Source organism: Lolium perenne, chromosome 4 (assembly GCF_019359855.2).
Source record: "Lolium perenne isolate Kyuss_39 chromosome 4, Kyuss_2.0, whole genome shotgun sequence".
Taxonomy (NCBI): Eukaryota; Viridiplantae; Streptophyta; class Magnoliopsida; order Poales; family Poaceae; genus Lolium; species Lolium perenne.
This window is the reverse complement of record NC_067247.2, coordinates 84,402,239-84,427,261: the sequence shown is the minus strand read 5'-3', so window position 1 is coordinate 84,427,261 and position 25,023 is coordinate 84,402,239. Positions and strand designations below refer to the sequence as shown.

General features: G+C 42.4%; 1 pseudogene; it reads right to left on the bottom strand.

The window, feature by feature from the left end:
* Positions 1–23,241: 23,241 nt before the first annotated feature.
* Positions 23,242–24,322, bottom strand: LOC127348482 (mitogen-activated protein kinase kinase 9-like; annotated as a pseudogene).
* Between the last annotated feature and the right edge of the window lie 701 nt (positions 24,323–25,023).

Genomic DNA, 25,023 nt, shown 5'->3' with positions numbered 1-25,023 from the left:
TGACGGAACAGTATGGCCTTCCCAACTGTCCATAACCACGGACGCGGCTATTCGAATAGGTTTAACTCTGCAGAGGTTGTACACTTGTGCCACAACAATTGCAATAGTTCGTCAGGGGTAACTGGCCCTGATTTATCGTACGCAGTACGCGAACTACCAATCCTAACCTTTCATTTACATACCCTAGTATAGGCACCTCTCCCCATGAGCTTGGCCTCCCGGTGAAAACAAACCGTCAACCCGGGAACTGCACAGGGCTTGGGTAGGACATTCACCTCATTTCACGTCATTTCACATCATTCCTTTTTGTTGTAGAGGCAGCCTCCGGCATAACCCCGATGATGCTTGTTCAGAGGGAACCCATACTAAAATACATAAGTTTCCAGCTAGGCCTTACCCAAATTCAGGTATTGTGGGGGTACTTGAAAAATTGGAATGGTATCGCATCCGAACCCAACCATCAGTTTTGGTAAAATTCACCAAGTCATTCACAAGTCATATTCACCTTCAAAATCTTTCAATAGAATGACTCATCATTCCAAGGTTTTCAAAGTCATTTCATTTCACAAGTTCCCAACTAGAGTAGTCATTTTCAATTTAGCACTAGCATCTAAGTATGAGGGGTGCTAAGTAATTTGCTTTGCTTCTAGGCTAACTTTGATACTCTTGTACTAATCCAATACTAACCAAGTGAATCATAAATCAAAAAGTACTTTGATAAAACAAAAATAAATAAGCTTGAAAAGTAAAACTGGGAAGTAGGATCATGAACATAAAGTAAATGGGTAATGCCTTGCTCATGGTGAGCTTTGCACTTTGCAAGAGTATTATCTTGCCTTGGTTGAGGTGGTGGTCAAAGTTCTCTTCTCCTTCCTCTTGGTAGAAGACCTCCTCCTCCTGATAGTCTCCGGTACTAGCGTCTAAAATACGAATACGGGGTACACAATCATCATACCAAACTTATTTACTAAACTAAGCACACACATGATTCACACAACTTAAACTAGCATCACACATTACTATTAAGTTGGTGGATGTGTTTTTTTTCTTATTTAAGAAAAATAATTTCCTCTCATACTAACTTAGGTGTTACTTTTAATTACTTAGAGAAATAATTTCCTCTCATTATCTTATTAAGATTTAATTTCTCTTATGAATAATATATGACCTAGGTTGACCAAAGTCAACCTCTTCATACTTATCATTTGAGAAAATGATTTAAATGAGGTTCCATACCTCATGCAATTTAATACTAACATGATAGTGATTTAATGTCACCAAATAACTCAATATGAGATTATATAGACCATGGTCACTACCTCATGTTGAATTACTTGAGAACAAGATTTAAATGAGAGGAATACCTCTCATATGATTTAACACATAGTTGTAACTAAGTTAAAAACTACTATTGAGGTGATTTAATATTCTCAAGAAGAATCCTATGGGGTCATGAAGACTAAGGTCATTACCTCACATTGAATCACTTGGAATAAATATTTAAATGAGATGCTATACCTCATACAATTTAAATACTATTTTTGAAATGGTTTAAATGGGCTAGTTATTGACTACATAGCCAATATTTTGCTTCTAGCCCATGATCATACACAATACCTATATCATATTTTTACATAAACAATTAGAGTTTGTGAATTGTGAATTATGAGAGGTGGAATCACCTTAAAATTCAAAAGGGTTGATTTTTAATAATTATTCTAAGTCAGAAAAGTCCATGTCTTATTTATTTTGCTACTTTAATTCTACAACAGCTATTGGTTTGAATCCAGTGGAATTGGATAGATAATTTCACAGGCTTTCCAACCATATGAAATTCACTAAAAATGGCCAAGTAGATTTGGAGATATTTCTAGCAAAGCATCTGATAGCAATTTAAATGAAAAAGAATTAAACAAAATTTGAAATCAAACGGGGGCGGGAAACGAAGTGGGCCGACCCAGCTGCGGCCTGGGCCACGCATGCATGGCGCATGCACGTCGGGTGCAGGCGGACCATGCGGCGCGTCGGATCGGGATCCGACGGCGCTGGGCCGTCGTCTTCCTCCCGACACAGCTAGCTTGCGGGGGCGATTTCTCTCACCTCGGAGCTCGGATTGAGGCGTGGTTAGGTGCGTTGGAAAGGTATTTCCAAGGGCTACAAATTTGCTGTAGGGATCGGGGGCTATGGTGATGAAATTCTGGGCGGTTTTGAGGGATGCCGCCGGTGAGCTTGTTGGCGCCGGTGAGCTGCGAGGAGGGCAATAGGGAGGCGCTGGGGAGAAGAAAGGGAGGCTGCGAGATGGTGTGGTGCTATCCAGGGCGAGGGGCGGGGTTTATATAGTGTCCAGGGGAGAGGGGCGGGGCATGGCCGGCATGGTGGCCATGTCGTGGTGTGCGTCGTGCACAGTTGCCTCTGGCCTGGCTTTTGCGTCATCAAGAGAGGTACCGGGTAGGTGGTGACGCGCGCGGAGTGGCAAGCCTGATGGCGTTGTGTGCAGGGCGCGCGGGTACGTGGCCAACGTGGGTGTCCTCACTTCATGGCGTCACTCTGGCGTGAGATAGGGTCAACGGGCTTGTCTAGCAGGTGCTTGGGGGAGAGAGGAAGCTAGTGGCGCAGTAGGAAGCATTGGTTTACAGTGTGCACGCAGAGAGGTGATGGTGTCCACGGGAGGGTGATCATGGACAATGGCATGGGCATGGTGGTCAAGTCCTTGCTCTCCTCCACCCAGGACCATGTCTGGCAGGTGTCTAGGGTCCAGGGGACTGTAGGTGACATGGTGAGAGGGAGGGAAAAGGGCCAGGGCATGTGGGTGCATGGTGGTGACTATGTGAGTGGCATGGTGTGTCCTTGAGGTGTGCAAGTGTTTGCTTGGGTCAACTCTGGTATGGTGGTGTTCAGAGGAGTGAGATGAGTCAACTTGACAAGGTGAGGGTGACCAGAGAGGGAGAAAGACAAGGGTTGGCATGGTGATGTCATTTGGAGTGGCATGGCATGGCATTGGATGCTTTGGTGCATCTCTCTAGGTTTCTGAGGGCAGGGCATGCTGGTGTGAGGTGAGGCAAGAGGGTTTGGCAAGATTAGCATAGTTGGAGAGGGGTAGAGGGTGCACATATAATAATTGGCAAAGTGTATGTGACATATGACAAGATTTTGGGCATGGTGGTGATGTGAGGTGACCTTGCACACTAGGTGAGGTCATGTTAGCTGGTTTAGGGTACCATGTCTTGTAGATGAGCACAAGGGAGAGAGAAGTGAGGTGATGGTGGGTGGTTGAATAGTGTTTGTACTCTATGACATTGAATTGATTCTTTGCTATGGTCTCATGTGTGATGACTTTTGACCAATTCTTGTGATGGATGGGTTCTAAATGAGGTTGGGCAGCCATGTATGGCATTGGTTTGAGATTTGGAATGGATTTGTGAAAATCCTAAATTTTGAGGGAATCTAGAATTTGTTTCAAAGTGGCATTTTGGTTTGACTATTGTGAGCAATGGTCAAAGATCTGGTCAAAGTGGTCAACATCAAAAGTGTTCATCTTGATGAGGTCTTGGATGAAGTACAAAGAGTTGAGAGGGTTTGGTTTGAGAATCTCCTAATAAAAAGGCTCAAAGTGGGTATGATATTAAAATTGTCAATTTTGACCATTAGTGTATGTAAGCTCATTTTGATTTCATATTTGATTTGAGTTGAGTTTCTTTGGTTCCAAATGTGTTAATAAGTGTTTATTAACCATTTCCAACCAATGGGGCAAGCCAAAAGGGTCTAGGTTAAAGATTTGCAAAATTGGCCATAACACATAAGAGGTGACATGTCAAATTTTCTTATTCTTGTAATTTGCTCCCCTTGCTTTACTTGGGCAAGGTTGAGGTTCAATTTAGTGTTATATTAGGTTTAGATATGGTTTCACACCATTTAGTCAAGGTGGAAGTGCATAGGACAAGAATTGAGTATTATGGCTATGTGTCACATATGCCTCTATGCATATGTTGCATTTGATTTTTAATTTGACTTGGCTTGACCCAATTGATGTTGTTGAGTGTTGAAATGGTATATAGGAGTGATCCAACCATTCACCACAAGTCCTAGGGTCAATATCTTCAATTTCACAAATTTGCATTTTACTCTCATATGCCTCTATGGCATTTTTAGTTTCTTTTTATTTTCTTTTGTTTCAACTTGGATTGGGTTTGAGAAGTACTAGATAAGGTATATGAAGGTTTTCCAATCCTCTAAATAAAGTGGAAAGGCCTAGGGTAAAGTTTTATAAAAATAGCCATAGGCACATATGCCTTTTTCTTATTTAAATTCTTTTTATTTTATTTTAACTTGGATGGTAAAAAGGAATGTGAGGTTTAGGGTTTAAGAGTATTTCAAAATACTAATTAAAAAAGCAATCATGGCAATAGCACAAGAGTTAAACAAGATCTCTATGTATCAACTCAATTTAATAAAAGTTTTTGTTGGTTCCAAAATTTGGAACTAGGGAAATTCATTTTGTTTGTTTTGAAATTTTTGGGATGTTACAAACCCTTCCCCCTTAAACAAATCTCGTCCCGAGAGTTTAAGAAAAGTTAGCTTCCTAAGAAAGATTGATCGGTGAGATTAACAGGGGAACATACTTGGCATGGTCTGGGGTGCTTCCTGGGCATCATTGGCGGTCATGTGGTAGAAACGGCCGTTGTTGTTGTTCTGGTTCCTTCTTCCTGCAAAGCGGAGCTGTTGCTGAGCAGGTGCTGCGGTATTGGCGGCAATCTTGGCAAGCTTTTTGGGGCACTCATTGGAGTAGTGACCCACAACTCCACATTCATAGCAGTTGACGGTGGACTTGTCTTTGGGGTTGACGGGAACATCGTTACTCCCAGTCACGGGGGAAGTATTGGGGTGGTTGTTGTTGCCATTGGGGTGGTTGTTGTTGTTGGTGCGATTGCCGTTGTTCTAGTTGTTGTTGTTGTTGTTGTTGCGGTTGTTGTTGGTGTTGCGGTTGTTGTTGTTGTTGCTTGGGTGGTAAGTCTGAGCTGGGGGCTTGCTGTATCTTGAGGCAAATCCTCCATTTGAGTTGTTGCGGTACTTCTGGGCGTTGTTGGATCCATTCTGGTTCATCATCCTTCTCCTGCGGTTCTCGTTGGCTTGGTGCAACTTTCCTTCCATCTGGATGGCTGAGTCCACCAGGGCTTCGAGGTCAGCGAACGGAATGTTCACTAACACCGTTTGCATTTCATCATGCAGTCCGTTCAGAAATCTCTCCTTCCTTTTTTCGTTGGTGTCGGTCTCATCCGGGGCGTACCTTGACAGAGTAAGAAACCTGTCGCGGTATTCCACCACAGACATTCTTCCTTGCTTGAGTTCCCGGAACTCGTCTCTCATCTTTTTGATCAGTCCTTGGGGCACGTGGTACTTGCTAAACTTCAGCTTGAAGTCTTCCCAGGTCATCATCTGTCCTGCATTCATGGCACGGGTGCTGGTCCACCAGGCTCTTGCTGGTCCTGCTAAGTAGTGCGTGGCAAACAGCACTTTCTCTGCGGCTTCAACTCCCGCAACTTCGAGGTTGTTCTCCATTGTCTGGAGCCAGTCATCAGTGTTGAGGGGCTCTTCAGTCTTGTTGAAAATAGGTGGGTTGGTGTTCTGAAAGTTCTTTAGCTTTGATCCTGGGTGATCATGATGGCCTTGATTGTTGTTCTGAGCGATCTGCTATAGTGCAACGATGTTGGCTTGGCGTTCAGCTCGTTCAGCTCCCCTATCTTCCAGCATGGTTTGCAACATCTGCATCATGGCCTCTTGACTTGCGTTGCGAGTTGGAGGGGCCATCTGAGCATTGGGGTAGATGATAAGATAAGAGGGAAATTTCTATGGTTTGTTTTGTTAAAGTTTAAAAAGTTCACAATTTGAAATTTTGAGTAGTGTTGCGGGGGTAAAAACCAACAACACTTTTTCATTCATACCAAGCATCACACATTACAATTCTAACACACCGTTGGTTTGAAGAACCATTCATTCGCTCTACGATACAAGGGGAATCCTGATACAACTCACACCTACGAAAGTGCTTAAATGATACTACTCTTCAGGGGGATTCTTCATCTTCACGGGTAATGTGCTTGGTGAAAGGCGAGGGCGTTGTCCAACTCCTTGCGGGTCTTGTACAACATGTAGTCCAGGTGTGCTACATAATGGTTCATCTCCGGGTGCGGGGGCATGGTTATTGGTCTTCCCATGGGATCATGTCTTGGGTAGTAAATGAAGCGGGTATTCCTGAGCTTGTTCATATTCTGTCCACACAGACGGGCAATTCCTTCTTGCATGGCTCTGACTAGTCCTTCTTTCCAGGTGTTTCCTATTACAGAAAACCATATGGTTTCCCATATTGGGGCTCCAAGATTTTTTCGTAGATCTGCAGAAACTTCCCACCGAGGTGGTCCTCCCAACTGATTTTTGAGGGGTGTTCCGAAGAACTCGGGATACGGGCGTCCTAGATATTCCACTAGTTGCTTCAAATCCTTTTCGAACATCAGTTCTCCTCCGTGACCAAGCTGATAGCACTCCCATTTGTATTCCATCTATGAACAAAGAGGAGGAGTAAATTAGAGAAGTATTTGATACGTCTCCGACGTATCGATAATTTCTTATGTTCCATGCCACATTATTTATGTTATCTACATGTTTTATGCACACTTTATGTCATATTCGTGCATTTTCTGGAACTAACCTATTAACAAGATGCCGAAGTGCCGCTTTGCAAGTTTTCTGCTGTTTTTGGTTTCAGAAATCCTAGTAACGAAATATTCTCGGAATTGGACGAAATCAACGCCCAGGGTCCTATTTTGCCACGAAGCTTCCAGAAGTCCGAAGAGGAGACGAAGAGGGGCCACGAGGGGGCCACACCCTAGGGCGGCGCGGGCCCCCCCCTTGGCCGCGCGGCCCTATGGTGTGGGGCCCCCGTGCCGCCTCTTGACCTGCCCTTCCGCCTACAAATAGCCTCCGTCGCGAAACCCCCAGTACCGAGAGCCACGATACGGAAAACCTTCCAGAGACGCCGCCGCCGCCGATCCCATCTCGGGGGATCCAGGAGATCGCCTCCGGCACCCTGCCGGAGAGGGGATTCATCTCCCGGAGGACTCTACGCCGCCATGGTCGCCTCCGGAGTGATGTGTGAGTAGTCTACCCCTGGACTATGGGTCCATAGCAGTAGCTAGATGGTTGTCTTCTCCCCATTGTGCTTCATTGTCGGATCTTGTGAGCTGCCTAACATGATCAAGATCATCTATCTGTAATTCTATATGTTGCGTTTGTTGGGATCCGATGAATAGAGAATACTTGTTATGTTGATTATCAAAGTTATATCTATGTGTTGTTTATGATCTTGCATGCTCTCCGTTACTAGTAGATGCTCTGGCCAAGTAGATGCTTGTAACTCCAAGAGGGAGTATTTATGCTCGATAGTGGGTTCATGCCTGCATTGACACCGGGACAAGTGATGAAAGTTCTAAGGTTGTGTTGTGCTATTGCCACTAGGGATAAAACATTGATGCTATGTCTAAGGATGTAGTTGTTGATTACATTACGCACCATACTTAATGCAATTGTCTGTTGCTTTGCAACTTAATACCGGAGGGGTTCGGATGATAACTCGAAGGTGGACTTTTTAGGCATAGATGCAGTTGGATGGCGGTCTATGTACTTTGTCGTAATGCCCAATTAAATCTCACTATACTCATCATGATATGTATGTGCATGGTCATGCCCTCTTTATTTGTCAATTGCCCAACTGTAATTTGTTCACCCAACATGCTGTTTATGGGAGAGACACCTCTAGTGAACTGTGGACCCCGGTCCAATTCTCTTTACTGAAATACAATCTACTGCAATACTTGTTCTACTGTTTTTTGCAAACAATCATCTTCCACACAATACGGTTTATCCTTTGTTACAGCAAGCCGGTGAGATTGACAACCTCACTGTTTCGTTGGGGCAAAGTACTTTGGTTGTGTTGTGCAGGTTCCACGTTGGCGCCGGAATCCCTGGTGTTGCGCCGCACTACATCCCGCCGCCATCAACCTTCAACGTGCTTCTTGGCTCCTACTGGTTCGATAACCTTGGTTTCATACTGAGGGAAACTTGCCGCTGTACGCATCACACCTTCCTCTTGGGGTTCCCAACGGACGCGTGTTGAACGCGTATCAAGCAGCTTTTTCTGGCGCCGTTGCCGGGGAGATCAAGACACGCTGCAAGGGGAGTCTCCACTTCTCAATCTCTTTACTTTGTTTTTGTCTTGCTTAGTTTTATTTACTACTTTGTTTGCTGCACTAAATCAAAATACAAAAAAATTAGTTGCTAGTTTTACTTTATTTGCTATCTTGTTTGTTATATCAAAAACACAAAAAAATTAGTTACTTGCATTTACTTTATCTAGTTTGCTTTATTTACTGTTGCTAAAATGGCCAACCCTGAAAATACTAAGTTGTGTGACTTCACAACCACAAATAATAATGATTTCTTATGCACACCTATTGCTCCACCTGCTACTACAGCAGAATTCTTTGAAATTAAACCTGCTTTACTGAATCTTGTTATGCGAGAGCAATTTTCTCGGTGTTAGTTCCGATGATGCTGCTGCCCATCTCAATAATTTTGTTGAATTATGTGAAATGCAAAAGTATAAGGATGTAGATGGTGACATTATAAAATTAAAATTGTTCCCTTTCTCATTAAGAGGAAGAGCTAAAGATTGGTTGCTATCTCTGCCTAAGAATAGTATTGATTCATGGACTAAATGCAAGGATGCTTTTATTGGTAGATATTATCCCCCTGCTAAAATTATATCTTTGAGGAGTAGCATAATGAATTTTAAACAATTAGATACTGAACATGTTGCTCAAGCTTGGGAAAGAATGAAATCCCTGGTTAAAAATTGCCCAACTCATGGACTGACTACTTGGATGATCATCCAAACCTTCTATGCAGGACTAAATTTTTCTTCACGGAATTTATTGGATTCAGCTGCTGGAGGTACCTTTATGTCCATCACTCTTGGTGAAGCAACAAAGCTTCTTGATACTATGATGATCAACTACTCTGAATGGCACACAGAAAGAGCTCCACAAGGTAAGAAGGTAAATTCTGTCGAAGAAACCTCTTCCTTGAGTGATAAGATTGATGCTATTATGTCTATGCTTGTGAATGATAGGACTAATATTGATCCTAATAATGTTCCATTAGCTTCATTGGTTGCACAAGAAGAACATGTTGATGTAAACTTCATTAAAAATAATAATTTCAACAACAATGCTTACCGGAACAATTCTAGTAACAACTATAGGCCATATCCTTATAATAATGGCAACGGCTATGGTAATTCTTATGGGAATTCTTACAACAATAATAGGAATTCACCCCCTGGACTTGAAGCCATGCTTAAAGAATTTATTAGTACACAAACTGCTTTTAACAAATCTGTTGAAGAAAAGCTTGGGAAAATTGATATACTTGCTTCTAAAGTCGATAGTCTTGCTGCTGATGTTGATCTTTTGAAATCGAAAGTTATGCCTAATGAGAATCATCATAATAAAATTGTTACTACAGCAAATGCTATCCAAGTTAGAATTAATGAGAATATAAGATTAATGGCTGAACTGCGTGCTAGGTGGGATAGAGAAGAAAATGAAGAACTAGCTAAAGAGAAGAATGTAGCTAAAGTTTGGACCATTACCACCACTAGTAATGCTAATGCTACACATATTGCTGCACCTCCTACTAATAATAATAAAAGAATTGGTGTTAGCAATATTTCCACTTCTAATGCAAAGCGAGAAACTCATCGAAATCGCTAAAATCATTAAATCGTCTGTGATAAAGCTGCTGAAATTTTTTCCAACATTGGAGATGATGATCCCATTGCTTTAGATTATAATGGTTTGAATTTTGATGATTGCCACATCTCTGAAGTTATAAAGTTCTTGCAAAAACTTGCTAAAAGTCCTAATGCTAGTGCTATAAATTTGGCTTTCACGCAACATATTACAAATGCTCTCATAAAAGCTAGAGAAGAGAAATTAGAGCGCGAAGCCTCTATTCCTAAAAAGCTAGAGGATGGTTGGGAGCCCATCATTAAGATGAAGGTTAAAGATTTTGATTGTAATGCTTTATGTGATCTTGGTGCAAGTATTTCTGTTATGCCTAAGAAAATTTATAATATGCTTGACTTGCCACCGCTGAAAAATTGTTATTTGGATGTTAATCTTGCTGATCATTCTACAAAGAAACCTTTGGGGAAAGTTGATAATGTTCGCATTACCGTTAACAATAACCTTGTCCCCGTTGATTTTGTTGTCTTGGATATTGAATGCAATGCATCTTGTCCCATTATATTGGGAAGACCTTTTCTTCGAACCGTTGGTGCTACTATTGATATGAAGGAAGGTAATATTAAATATCAATTTCCTCTCAAGAAAGGTATGGAACACTTCCCTAGAAAGAGAATGAAGTTACCTTATGATTCTATTATTAGAACAAATTATGATGTTGATGCTTCGTCTCTTGATGTTACTTGATTTACACTTTCTGCGCCTAGCTGAAAGGCGTTAAAGAAAAGCGCTTATGGGAGACAACCCATGTTTTTACCTACAGTACTTTATTTTTATTTTGTGTCTTGGAAGTTGTTTACTACTGTAGCAACCTCTCCTTATCTTAGTTTAGTGTTTTGTTGTGCCAAGTAAAGTCTTTGATAGAAAAGTAAGTACTAGATTTGGATTACTGCGCAGTTCAAGATTTCTTTGCTGTCACGAATCTGGGTCCACCTCCCTGTAGGTAGCTCAGAAAATTAAGCCAATTTACGTGCATGATCCTCAGATATGTACGCAACTTTCATTCAATTTGGGAATTTTCATTTGAGCAAGTCTGGTGCCATTTTAAAATTCGTCAATACGAACTGTTCTGTTTTGACAGATTCTGCCTTTTATTTCCCATTGCCTCTTTTGCTATGTTGGATGAATTTCTTTGATCCATTAATGTCCAGTAGCTTTATGCAATGTCCAGAAGTGTTAAGAATGATTGTGTCACCTCTGAATATGTTAATTTTTATTGTGCACTAACCCTCTAATGAGTTGTTTCGAGTTTGGTGTGGAGGAAGTTTTCAAGGATCAAGAGAGGAGTATGATGCAACATGATCAAGGAGAGTGAAAGCTCTAAGCTTGGGGATGCCCCGGTGGTTCACCCCTGCATATATCAAGAAGACTCAAGCGTCTAAGCTTGGGGATGCCCAAGGCATCCCCTTCTTCATCGATAACATTATCAGGTTCCTCCCCTGAAACTATATTTTTATTCCATCACATCTTATGTGCTTTGCTTGGAGCGTCGGTTTGTTTTTGTTTTGTTTGAATAAAATGGATCCTAGCATTCACTTTATGGGAGAGAGACACGCTCCGTTGTAGCATATGGACAAGTATGTCCTTGGTTTCTACTCATAGTATTCATGGCGAAGTTTCTCCTTCGTTAAATTGTTATATGGTTGGAATTGGAAAATGATACATGTAGTAATTGCTATAAATGTCTTGGGTAATGTGATACTTGGCAATTGTTGTGCTCATGTTTAAGCTCTTGCATCATATGCTTTGCACCCATTAATGAAGAAATACATAGAGCATGCTAAAATTTGGTTTGCATATTTGGTTTCTCTAAGGTCTAGATAATTTCTAGTATTGAGTTTGAACAACAAGGAAGACGGTGTAGAGTCTTATAATGTTTTCAATATGTCTTTTATGTGAGTTTTGCTGCACCGGTTCATCCTTGTGTTTGTTTCAAATAAGCCTTGCTAGCCTAAACCTTGTATCGGGAGGGAATACTTCTCATGCATCCAAAATATTTGAGCCAACCACTATGCCATTTGTGTCCACCATACCTACCTACTACATGGTATTTTCCGCCATTCCAAAGTAAATTGCTTGAGTGCTACCTTTAAACAATTCAAAATTTATTACCTCTGATTTGTGTCAATGTTTTATAGCTCATGAGGAAGTATGTGGTGTTTATCTTTCAATCTTGTTGGGCAACTTTCACCAATGGACTAGTGGCTTCATCCGCTTATCCAATAATTTTGCAAAAAGAGCTGGCAATGGGATTCCCAGTCCCAAATTAATTAATAAAAATTTACACTCCTCCATGGTATGTGATTGATTGGACGGCACCCGAAGGATTTGGTTAGCCATGGCTTGAGAAAGCAAAGGTGGGGAGGAGTGTCATCATAATAAAACTAAAATAAAAAGGCACTCCTTCATGGTATGAGATTGTTGGCAGGCGCCCGAAGGATTCGGTTAGCCATGGTTTGTGAAAGAAAGGTTGGAAGGAGTGCCACACAAAAATAAAATAAAATGGGAGCCGCTCTTTGAAGGTTTGTCTGGCAAGGGGGTTAGAGTGCCCACTACCAGTCGTTGACAACAACAAACACCTCTTAAAATTTTACTTTTATTGCTCTCTATATGTTTTCAAAATCAAAGCTCTAGCACAAATATAGCAATCGATGCTTTTCCTCTATGAGGACCATTCTTTTACTTTCAATGTTGAGTCAGTTCACCTATTTCTCTCCACCTCAAGAAGCAAACACTTGTGTGAACTGTGCATTGATTCCTACATACTTGCATATTGCACTTATTATATTACTCTATGTTGACAATTATCCATGAGATATACATGTTATGAGTTGAAAGCAACTGCTGAAACTTAATCTTCTTTTGTGTTGCTTCAATGCCTTTACTTCGAATTATTGCTTTATGAGTTAACTCTTATGCAAGACTTATTGATGCTTGTCTTGAAGTGCTATTCATGAAAAGTCTTTGCTTTATGATTCACTTGTTTACTCATGTCATATACATTGTTTTAATCGCTGCATTCACTACATATGCATTACAAATAGTATGATCAAGGTTATGATGGCATGTCACTCCAGAAATTATCTGTGTTATCGTTTTACCTGCTCGGGACGAGCAGAACTAAGCTTGGGGATGCTGATACGTCTCCGACGTATCGATAATTTCTTATGTTCCATGCCACATTATTGATGTTATCTACATGTTTTATGCACACTTTATGTCATATTCGTGCATTTTCTGGAACTAACCTATTAACAAGATGCCGAAGTGCCGATTCTTGTTTTCGCTGTTTTTGGTTTCAGAAATCCTAGTAACGAAATATTCTCGGAATTGGACGAAATCAACGCCCAGGGTCCTATTTTGCCACGAAGCTTCCAGAAGTCCGAAGAGGAGACGAAGAGGGGCCACGAGGGGGCCACACCCTAGGGCGGCGCGGGCCCCCCCCTTGGCCGCGCGGCCCTATGGTGTGGGGCCCCCGTGCCGCCTCTTGACCTGCCCTTCCGCCTACAAATAGCCTCCGTCGCGAAACCCCCAGTACCGAGAGCCACGATACGGAAAACCTTCCAGAGACGCCGCCGCCGATCCCATCTCGGGGATCCAGAGATCGCCTCCGCACCCTCGCCGAGAGGGGATTCATCTCCCCGGAGGACTCTACGCCGCCATGGTCGCCTCCGGAGTGATGTGTGAGTAGTCTACCCCTGGACTATGGGTCCATAGCAGTAGCTAGATGGTTGTCTTCTCCCCATTGTGCTTCATTGTCGGATCTTGTGAGCTGCCTAACATGATCAAGATCATCTATCTGTAATTCTATATGTTGCGTTTGTTGGGATCCGATGAATAGAGAATACTTGTTATGTTGATTATCAAAGTTATATCTATGTGTTGTTTATGATCTTGCATGCTCTCCGTTACTAGTAGATGCTCTGGCCAAGTAGATGCTTGTAACTCCAAGAGGGAGTATTTATGCTCGATAGTGGGTTCATGCCTGCATTGACACACAGGACAAGGACAGAAAGTTCTAAGGTTGTGTTGTGCTATTGCCACTAGGGATAAAACATTGATGCTATGTCTAAGGATGTAGTTGTTGATTACATTACGCACCATACTTAATGCAATTGTCTGTTGCTTTGCAACTTAATACTGGAGGGGGTTCGGATGATAACCTGAAGGTGGACTTTTTAGGCATAGATGCAGTTGGATGGCGGTCTATGTACTTTGTCGTAATGCCCAATTAAATCTCACTATACTCATCATGATATGTATGTGCATGGTCATGCCCTCTTTATTTGTCAATTGCCCAACTGTAATTTGTTCACCCAACATGCTGTTTATGGGAGAGACACCTCTAGTGAACTGTGGACCCCGGTCCAATTCTCTTTACTGAAATACAATCTACTGCAATACTTGTTCTACTGTTTTCTGTAAACAATCATCTTCCACACAATACGGTTAATCCTTTGTTACAGCAAGCCGGTGAGATTGACAACCTCACTGTTTCGTTGGGGCAAAGTACTTTGGTTGTGTTGTGCAGGTTCCACGTTGGCGCCGGAATCCCTGGTGTTGCGCCGCACTACATCCCGCCGCCATCAACCTTCAACGTGCTTCTTGGCTCCTACTGGTTCGATAACCTTGGTTTCATACTGAGGGAAACTTGCCGCTGTACGCATCACACCTTCCTCTTGGGGTTCCCAACGGACGCGTGTTGAACGCGTATCAGTATTCCAGTGTGCAAAATTTAATGTAGGAATGGCAAAGAAAAGTAGGGCATGAATTTCTCATTTTGAAAAAGATCTCAAGGATAAGAGTGAGAATAAGTTTTTTCGCAAATATTCACTTCTTTGGTTTTGAAACTAAGTTTTGCAGACGTCCATTCTAACTAGGGTCTCCTAAGGTCAAACAATGGCTTTGATACCAACTTGTCAACACCCGGATTTTTAAGTCCAGATGCCTGTTATGCCATACATCGCAATCCCAGGAATATTGTTGTTGCAAGACATAACAGTTGAATATCATAAGTCATCATTCATTACATACCATAGTCGTCTTACAAATAGAGATCACATGATCCAATATTACACAAATAGTTGATCTATTGATCAACAGACACAATGTTCATAATTTCATAGCGGAAGCGTAAATAGAAGGGACTCTCTAGTCCACAGGCCAACGTCCGACGTCAGAAGATTCCCTAGTTGTCATAGGCGTCCTGCTGGTCGTCCTCTTCATACTGCTGTTCCGCTTCATAGTCTGGCCATTTGAATAGCCAGGGACATAGCCGTGAGTACTTTAAAGTACTCGCAAACTAGTACTAATGTAAGTGCTAACAATTCTAGTAAGGGGGTGCTAAGCTCTAGTTTATTTTGCATAAAGCCAATTTTAGTTCACAAATATTTTAGAAAAGACTTATTCAAGTGCTAACTAACTCAAGTGGGAACATTAGTGTCATTCCCACAACTCTGTTGTGATTCAAAGTCAAAGTCACCTTTCAAATTCAAATTCACAAATCAGCATTCACCATTCATAGTTTTAGAAAAGTTCTGATGACGGAACAGTATGGCCTTCCCAACTGTCCATAACCGCGGACGCGGCTATTCGAATAGGTTTAACTCTGCAGAGGTTGTACACTTGTGCCACAACAATTGCAATAGTTCGTCAGGTAATCGGCCCTGATTTATCGTACGCAGTACGCGAACTACCAATCCTAACCTTTCATTTACATACCCTAGTATAGGCACCTCTCCCCATGAGCTTGGCCTCCCGGTGAAAACAAACCGTCAACCCGGGAACTGCACAGGGCTTGGGTAGGACATTCACCTCATTTCACGTCATTTCACATCATTCCTTTTGTTGTAGAGGCAGCCTCCGGCATAACCCCGATGACGCTTGTTCAGAGGGAACCCATACTAAAATACATAAGTTTCCAGCTAGGCCTTACCCAAATTCAGGTATTGTGGGGGTACTTGTAAAATTGGAATGGTATCGCATCCGAACCCAACCATCAGTTTTGGTAAAATTCACCAAGTCATTCACAAGTCATATTCACCTTCAAAATCTTTCAATAGAATGACTCATCATTCCAAGGTTTTCAAAGTCATTTCATTTCACAAGTTCCCAACTAGAGTAGTCATTTTCAATTTAGCACTAGCATCTAAGTATGAGGGGTGCTAAGTAATTTGCTTTGCTTCTAGGCTAACTTTGATACTCTTGTACTAATCCAATACTAACCAAGTGAATCATAAATCAAAAAGTACTTTGATAAAACAAAAATAAATAAGCTTGAAAAGTAAAACTGGGAAGTAGGATCATGAACATAAAGTAAATGGGTAATGCCTTGCTCATGGTGAGCTTTGCACTTTGCAAGAGTATTATCTTGCCTTGGTTGAGGTGGTGGTCAAAGTTCTCTTCTCCTTCCTCTTGGTAGAAGACCTCCTCCTCCTGATAGTCTCCGGTACTAGCGTCTAAAATACGATACGGGGTACACAATCATCATACCAAACTTATTTACTAAACTAAGCACACACATGATTCACACAACTTAAACTAGCATCACACATTACTATTAAGTTGGTGGATGTGTTTTTTTCTTATTTAAGAAAAATAATTTCCTCTCATACTAACTTAGGTGTTACTTTTAATTACTTAGAGAAATAATTTCCTCTCATTATCTTATTAAGATTTAATTTCTCTTATGAATAATATATGACCTAGGTTGACCAAAGTCAACCTCTTCATACTTATCATTTGAGAAAATGATTTAAATGAGGTTCCATACCTCATGCAATTTAATACTAACATGGTAGTGATTTAATGTCACCAAATAACTCAATATGAGATTATATAGACCATGGTCACTACCTCATGTTGAATTACTTGAGAACAAGATTTAAATGAGAGGAATACCTCTTATATGATTTAACACATAGTTGTAACTAAGTTAAAAACTACTATTGAGGTGATTTAATATTCTCAAGAAGAATCCTATGGGGTCATGAAGACTAAGGTCATTACCTCACATTGAATCACTTGGAATAAATATTTAAATGAGATGCTATACCTCATACAATTTAAATACTATTTTTGAAATGGTTTAAATGGGCTAGTTATTGACTACATAGCCAATATTTTGCTTCTAGCCCATGATCATACACAGTACCTATATCATATTTTTACATAAACAATTAGAGTTTGTGAATTGTGAATTATGAGAGGTGGAATCACCTTAAAATTCAAAAGGGTTGATTTTTAATAATTATTCTAAGTCAGAAAAGTCCATGTCTTATTTATTTTGCTACTTTAATTCTACAAGAGCTATTAGTTTGAATCCAGTGGAATTGGATAGATAATTTCACAGGCTTTCCAACCATATGAAATTCACTAAAAATGGCCAAGTAGATTTGGAGATATTTCTAGCAAAGCATCTGATAGCAATTTAAATGAAAAAGAATTAAACAAAATTTGAAATCAAACGGGGGCGGGAAACGAAGTGGGCCGGCCCAGCTGCGGCCTGGGCCACGCATGCATGGCGCATGCACGTCGGGTGCAGGCGGACCACGCGGCGCGTCGGATCGGGATCCGACGGCGCTGGGCCGTCGTCTTCCTCCCGACACAGCTAGCTTGCGGGGGCGATTTCTCTCACCTCGGAGCTCGGATTGAGGCGTGGTTAGGTGCGTTGGAAAGGTATTTCCAAGGGCTACAACTTTGCTGTAGGGATCGGGGGCTATGGTGATGAAATTCTGGGCGGTTTTGAGGGATGCCGCCGGTGAGCTTGTGGGCGCCGGTGAGCTGCGAGGAGGGCAATAGGGAGGCGCTGGGGAGAAGAAAGGGAGGCTGTGAGATGGTGTGGTGCTATCCAGGGCGAGGGGCGGGGTTTATATAGTGTCCAGGGGAGAGGGGCGGGGCATGGCCGGCATGGTGGCCATGTCGTGGTGTGCGTCGTGCACAGTCGCCTCTGGCCTGGCTTTTGCGTCAGCAAGAGAGGTACCGGGTAGGTGGTGACGCGCGCGGAGTGGCAAGCCTGATGGCGTTGTGTGCAGGGCACGCGGGTACGTGGCCGACGTGGGTGTCCTCACTTCATGGCGTCACTCTGGCGCGAGATAGGGTCAACGGGCTTGTCTAGCAGGTGCGTGGGGGAGAGAGGAAGCTAGTGGCGCAGTAGGAAGCATTGGTTTGCAGTGTGCACGCAGAGAGGTGATGGTGTCCACGGGAGGGTGATCATGGACAATGGCATGGGCATGGTGGTCAAGTCCTTGCTCTCCTCCAACCAGGACCATGTCTGGCAGGTGTCTAGGGTCCAGGGGACTATAGGTGACATGGTGAGAGGGAGGGAAAAGGGCCAGGGCATGTGGGTGCATGGTGGTGACTATGTGAGTGGCATGGTGTGGCCTTGAGGTGTGCAAGTGTTTGCTTGGGTCAACTCTGGTATGGTGGTGTTCAGAGGAGTGAGATGAGTCAACTTGACAAGGTGAGGGTGACCAGAGAGGGAGAAAGACAAGGGTTGGCATGGTGATGTCATTTGGAGTGGCATGGCATGGCATTGGATGCGTTGGTGCATCTCTCTGGGTTTCTGAGGGCAGGGCATGCTGGTGTGAGGTGAGGCAAGAGGGTTTGACATGATTAGCATAGTTGGAGAGGGGTAGAGGGTGCACATATAATAATTGGCAAAGTGTATGTGACATATGACAAGATTTTGGGCATGGTGGTGATGTGAGGTGACCATGCACACTAGGTGAGGTCATGTTAGCTGGTTTAGGGTACCATGTCTTGTAGATGAGCACAAGGGAGAGAGAAGTGAGGTGATGGTGGGTGGTTGAATAGTGTTTGTACTCTATGGCATTGAATTGATTCTTTGCTATGGTCTCATGTGTGATGACTTTTGACCAATTCTTGTGATGGATGGGTTCTAAATGAGGTTGGGCAGCCATGTATGGCATTGGTTTGAGATTTGGAATGGATTTGTGAAAATCCTAAATTTTGAGGGAATCTAGAATTTGTTTCAAAGTGGCATTTTGGTTTGACTATTGTGAGCAATGGTCAAAGATCTGGTCAAAGTGGTCAACATCAAAAGTGTTCATCTTGATGAGGTCTTGGATGAAGTGCAAAGATTTGAGAGGGTTTGGTTTGAGAATCTCCTAATAAAAAGGCTCAAAGTGGGTATGATATTAAAATTGTCAATTTTGACCATTAGTGTATGTAAGCTCATTTTGATTTCATATTTGATTTGAGTTGAGTTTCTTTGGTTCCAAATGTGTTAATAAGTGTTTATTAACCATTTCCAACCAATGGGGCAAGCCAAAAGGGTCTAGGTTAAAGATTTGCAAAATTGGCCATAACACATAAGAGGTGACATGTCAAATTTTCTTATTCTTGTAATTTGCTCCCCTTGCTTTACTTGGGCAAGGTTGAGGTTCAATTTAGTGTTAGATTAGGTTTAGATATGGTTTCACACCATTTAGTCAAGGTAGAAGTGCATAGGACAAGAATTGAGTATTATGGCTATGTGTCACATATGCCTCTATGCATATGTTGCATTTGATTTTTAATTTGAATTGACTTGACCCAATTGATGTTGTTGAGTGTTGAAATGGTATATAGGAGTGATCCAACCATTCACCACAAGTCCTAGGGTCAATATCTTCAATTTCACAAATTTGCATTTTACTCTCATATGCCTCTATGGCATTTTTAGTTTATTTTTATTTTCTTTTGTTTCAACTTGGATTGGGTTTGAGAAGTACTAGATAAGGTATATGAAGGTTTTCCAATCCTCTAAATAAAGTGGAAAGGCCTAGGGTAAAGTTTTATAAAAATAGCCATAGGCATATATGCCTTTTTCTTATTTAAATTCTTTTTATTTTACTTTAACTTGGATGGTAAAAAGGAATGTGAGGTTTAGGGTTTAAGAGTATTTCAAAATACTAATTAAACAAGCAATCATGGCAATAGCACAAGAGTTAAACAAGATCTCTATGTATCAACTCAATTTAATAAAAGTTTTTGTTGGTTCCAAAATTTGGAACTAGGGAAATTCATTTTATTTGTTTTGAAATTTTTGGGATGTTACAATATCCTAAAATTAACAATATCATTTCGTGAAGATGCATTACTGTCTTAATCTTCATGGCATGTTAATATTTATTTAAGATGTTCTAAGTGGCTTATTTAAACAGAAATGTTCTCGTACGAAACATTCTTTTGAAGAGCACATGTATATGAGTTTAAATGTTAAACACCAAGTCTGTAAGAGTCATGTGTTATCTAATAAACTCATGAAAAGTCCGTGGAGTATGTCGTATAAGCTTCGCCGAGAGGAAGTCCTTGCGGAAGCCTAATAATAGTCTAGGATTTGTGTGAAACTAGCGCACAAAACCGTGTACCTGAAGGAACAATCGATTATTCAAATTACAAACTACTGTATCACAAAATTCTAGGAGGAAGTTTAAATTATAAACTAGTGTACTAATAAAGTTCTAGGTTGATGTTTAATTTAACATTATCCACTAAGTACGGATATATAAAGAGTACTTTGGAATCATTGATAAACTTTGTGTGCCTCTAAGATGCGGTGTGAGATTGTTGGAATTACTGGGCCATCCCTAATATTCATTAGAAATATTTTCTAATTGAAAATCTCAAAGACCCGCTTAGCCCATTCACGAATGGAAAAAGGTGGGACTAGCACAAACTAGTTTTAATGGGATGTTAGCCTCCTTATAATGGAGGTTATTCTACCACTTTTATGAGCATAAGAAAAAGAGATCTACACACATATTTCTCTGCAAGACTGCAACGCGTGCCTTTCCATGCCCCGTCAGTGTAGGCACATGTGTTGGGTTCCGGGAATGAGCCGAGACGAGTTAGAACCTGTGCCATGTGTACGATTTTTTTTCAACCGCATGTTTGTTGATTTTGAATGGTTTTCTATCCGAAACTAAAATATTTTTTTATTCAATACAAGTGGAAGGTGAATCTTATTTGTTCCTCTTCTCGGATTCTCTTTGACCATTCGTTTCGCCATCGTTGTCTACAAAGAGGTCGCTCCTCCCCCTAGACGTGTATGCAACACATGAGATTTCCTCATTCCACTACATTGCGCAGCCGCACACATATTTTCCATCCCATCTTCCAGCGTACACCAAAGGATGAGATAGTAGGCTACGAGAACCCTGCCCGTCATAGACTTGTATGTATGTGGGGTGATCATGTATTTTGCAGCGCTCTCGCACGACTATTGGCAACACCACATCCGATGATTCTTTCCTAGGACGACTACTTCCCCAACATCAAGAACCTATTCGATGACATGGCTGACGACAACAACTCAAGAACGCGAATGGAATTGCACTGGACATGTATATGTCCTCTCTGTTCAAGATCATGCTAGAATTTATAGTTCTAAAATGCTTTAGATTTGATTTGTTCATCTGATGTACTAGCTGGCAAGGCTAGCTTAATCTCCGTTTGTATAGTCATTATTTATCTACTATTTATTCAAATTAAATCATATAATAATTTCCTCATATATTCAAGGTCGAAGTTCATGCTTCCATTAGAAAAGAAGTACTCCCTTCGTCCAAAAAAAAGCTTCTCAATTTTTCTAGATATAGATGTATCTATAACTAAAACATGTCTATAACTCTATGTACATTCAAATCTAGACAAAATTAAGAAGCTTTTTGTGGAACAGAGGGAGTACTAGCTAAAAGCAGAAACACTATTAGTCTAAGCAGTGTACTCCCTCCATCCACAAATAAGTGGACATCTAGCCCCAACCTTTGTCCATAAAAGAGTGTACTTCTATGATCTCAATGCATTTTAAATTAGTAAAAGTTGGTTCTCCCTCATCGCACGAAAATCAAACCCAATAACATTCAACAAATGTTATCTTAATTTTGTACGTGTACTAGCCTATTGGAGATGAAATAATTAAAGAGGAGAGAGATGTTGGTTGCATCTTTCAATTGCAATTTTCTCTCCTTTTACTAATTTATTTTGAAAATCCCGCACGTCCACTTATTTGTGGACGGAGGGAGTACATTTCTATGGAGCCGGTCCAGACCGGGTTGGCGACCGGACGCAGACCGGACGAGCTCTCCGAGCTTACTGGACATCGGCCGGTTGGCACAGGTCCTGGGGCCGGTCTGCGCCGGGCTGGCCGATGCCAGGGCCGGCCTGACCGGGCCACTGACCGGCCGAGGCAGAAACACCCTTGTTGATTTTTCTTCGAAGTGGGGGGTCTCCCATTGCCTTCTTGTTTCATTGATACACCATTATACCTCTTTGGCTAATACCTGGGAATCATCTTGTAGACATGTATTAGACCAAATACTCTAGCACGGTGTCATAGTTACCAAAATAATGGATAAGGGTAAAATACCCTTACAGCATACCTTTGCATGCCTAGTCACCGTGCGCACATGCCTTGGGTTCCGAGAATGAGCCGAGATGAGTTAGGACATGTGACATGTGTACGATTTTTGTTTCTTTTTTGTCAACCACATGCTTGTTAAATTTGAATGGTTTTCTACCCGAAACTAAAATATGTTTGTATTCAATACAAGCGGAAGGTGAATCTTATTTGTTCCTCTCCTCAAATTCTCTTTGACCATTGGTTTCACCGTTGTTGTCTACAAAGAGGCTGCTCCTCCCCCTAGGCGTGTATGCAACTCATGAGATTTCCTCATTCCACTGCCACACACGTATTTACCATCTAATCTTCTGGCGTACACCAAAGGATGAGAAAGTAGGCTACGAGAACCCACACGCCATAGACCTGTATGTATAAGGGGTGATCATGTATTTTGCGAGTGCTCTCGGGTGATTACTGGCAACACCACGTCCGATGATTCCTTCCAGGACGACTACTTCCCTGACATCAACAACCTATTCGATGACATGGCTGACGACAAAAACTCGGACACTAATGTAATTGTACTAGACATGTTTATGTCCTCTCTGGTCAAGATCCATCTAGAATTTATAGTTATAGGAAATGCTTTAGATTTGATTTGTTCATCTAACGTACTAGCTGGCAAGGCTAGGTTAATCTCTGTTTCTATAGTCATTATTTATCTAGTATTTATTCGAATTAAATCATATAACAATTTCCTCATATATTCAAGGTCGAAGTTCCTGCTTCCATAAGAAAAGAAGTACTCCCTCCATTTCAAAAAAAGCTTCTCATTTTTTCTAGATACGGATGTATCTATAACTAAAATATGTCTATAACTCTACGTATATCCAAATCTAGACAAAATTGAGAAGCTTTTTGTGGAACAGAGGGAGTACTACTAAAACCAGAAACACTATTAGTCTAAGCAGTGTACATTTCTATGTGAGCGCTAAGCTAACTGATATGTTAGACGCCATGGTAGGGTACTGCACATGACTAACAAAACTGATCCTATTTATGTTCATGGTTCGACTGCCCATCGGGATTACGTTCGCCGGCTCTCCAACGAGACGTCGGCGACCAGCTTCCGGAGCGCGCACTTGGACACTGCCACATCCCTCCGGGCAACAAACGGGTGGGCAAGCAGATCCGCCACGGACGCCCTCTTGCGGTAGTATTTGTGCAGGCACGCGGCGATAAAACCGTGAAGATTATGTGAAGCTGCTCCGTCGGACAGCGTGGGCGCCTCACCGAAGCAGACGGCGCACATGAGTGCCGCCCATGAAGAGCTCAAGGATGGTGACCCCCAGGCTCCAGACATCGACGGCGTACGGGTCGTAGTGCCCGCCGTGCGCCTCGGGGTCGAAGCGCTCGGGGCTCATATACGCGGTGGTGCCCACATACGACGTGCACTGGTCGCCGGCGCGAGAGAGCACCTTGGCGATGCCGAAGTCGGCGACCTTGATATCCCCGTTCGTGCTGGCGAGGAGGTTCGCCGGCTTGATGTCGAGGTGCACGATGCGGCGAGCGTGGAGATATGCCAAGCCCGACAGAGCCTGCGCTGCTACCTCCGCGAGCGCGGCCTCCGGGAACGCTCCCTGCCGGCTCTTGATGGAGTCGAGCGATCCACCGTCCACTAGCTCGAGGAGCATCGCGATGTCACTGGAGGCGGCAGCAGGGAGAATGGAATGACACCTGACCACGAACGGCGAGGCCGTGCGGCTGAGGATCTCCGCCTCGGCGGCCGCGGCAGGGTCTCCGTAGTGCTGGACCTTGAGAGCGTAGAGCGCGCACGTCTCGCGATGCCGGACCTTGTACACGGTGCCGCCGCTCCCTCGGCCCAGCACGGCGAGCTTGTCGAAGTCGGAGATGCGGAACTGGCTGGACAGCGCCGTTGGTGTCGATGCCTTCTTCGGCGTCGGCGCCGGCGCCGGCGCGAACATTGGGTTGGGACGCTGGACAGCGGCGCGGGGCGGGACGGGCAGCGAGAGCTGCAGTTGCGGAAGTCTCTTTTCCCTGATGAGAGCCATGATTGATAGTTGCCTGCTTGAGCTGTGCACTTAAGCTGAGTGATCTGAGCAATTGCTTTGGGTTGGATCAGCTGAGCGATTGCTTATTTATACTTGTAAGTTGTATCATCTGAGTTGCAGTTCTTGCAAAGTATACATGTGCCTGTGTTGCTTTCACCAAATCACACTCAAATAAAGACTGCGATATGTACTTTTAGGGTATATTTTATTTTCGCTTTCAGTCTCCAATTAATTTACACCCAGTTTTACATAAGAATAAACAGAATCACAGGTGGAAGATAATAGGCCACGTCCATGTATGAGGTGGATTCTAGATGGTGTTTTGGGCAAACTCTCATGGGGAACAGTAGAATAAAGCCGCCTGATGATTGATTGATTGATTAATGTCGCTCACCGGCCGTCAGAAATTAACAAAGAATTCTTAATCAAGTGGAAGAAGATGAACTCGAATGCAATCCCGTGCTTGTAACATACATAATTGGCATGCTGCCCGTTAATTGGGACGAAAGGGATACATGGGAGCTCAGTCCGTGTATAAAAATGGCCAATGTCAACACTCCAGAGTCAAAATCTCGAAAACATTAGTTCCTAAATATCTCAAGAAAAAGAGAAGAAAAAGGGCAAAAAAATACCACGAGTCAAGTAAGCAGCTCTCTACTAAATACCAATGGCTATGATTAGTAGAGTTTATAATTTAAAAGATGTTGTGCGACGTGTGTCATCAGGTGTGTCCCTCCTTAGAACGCAG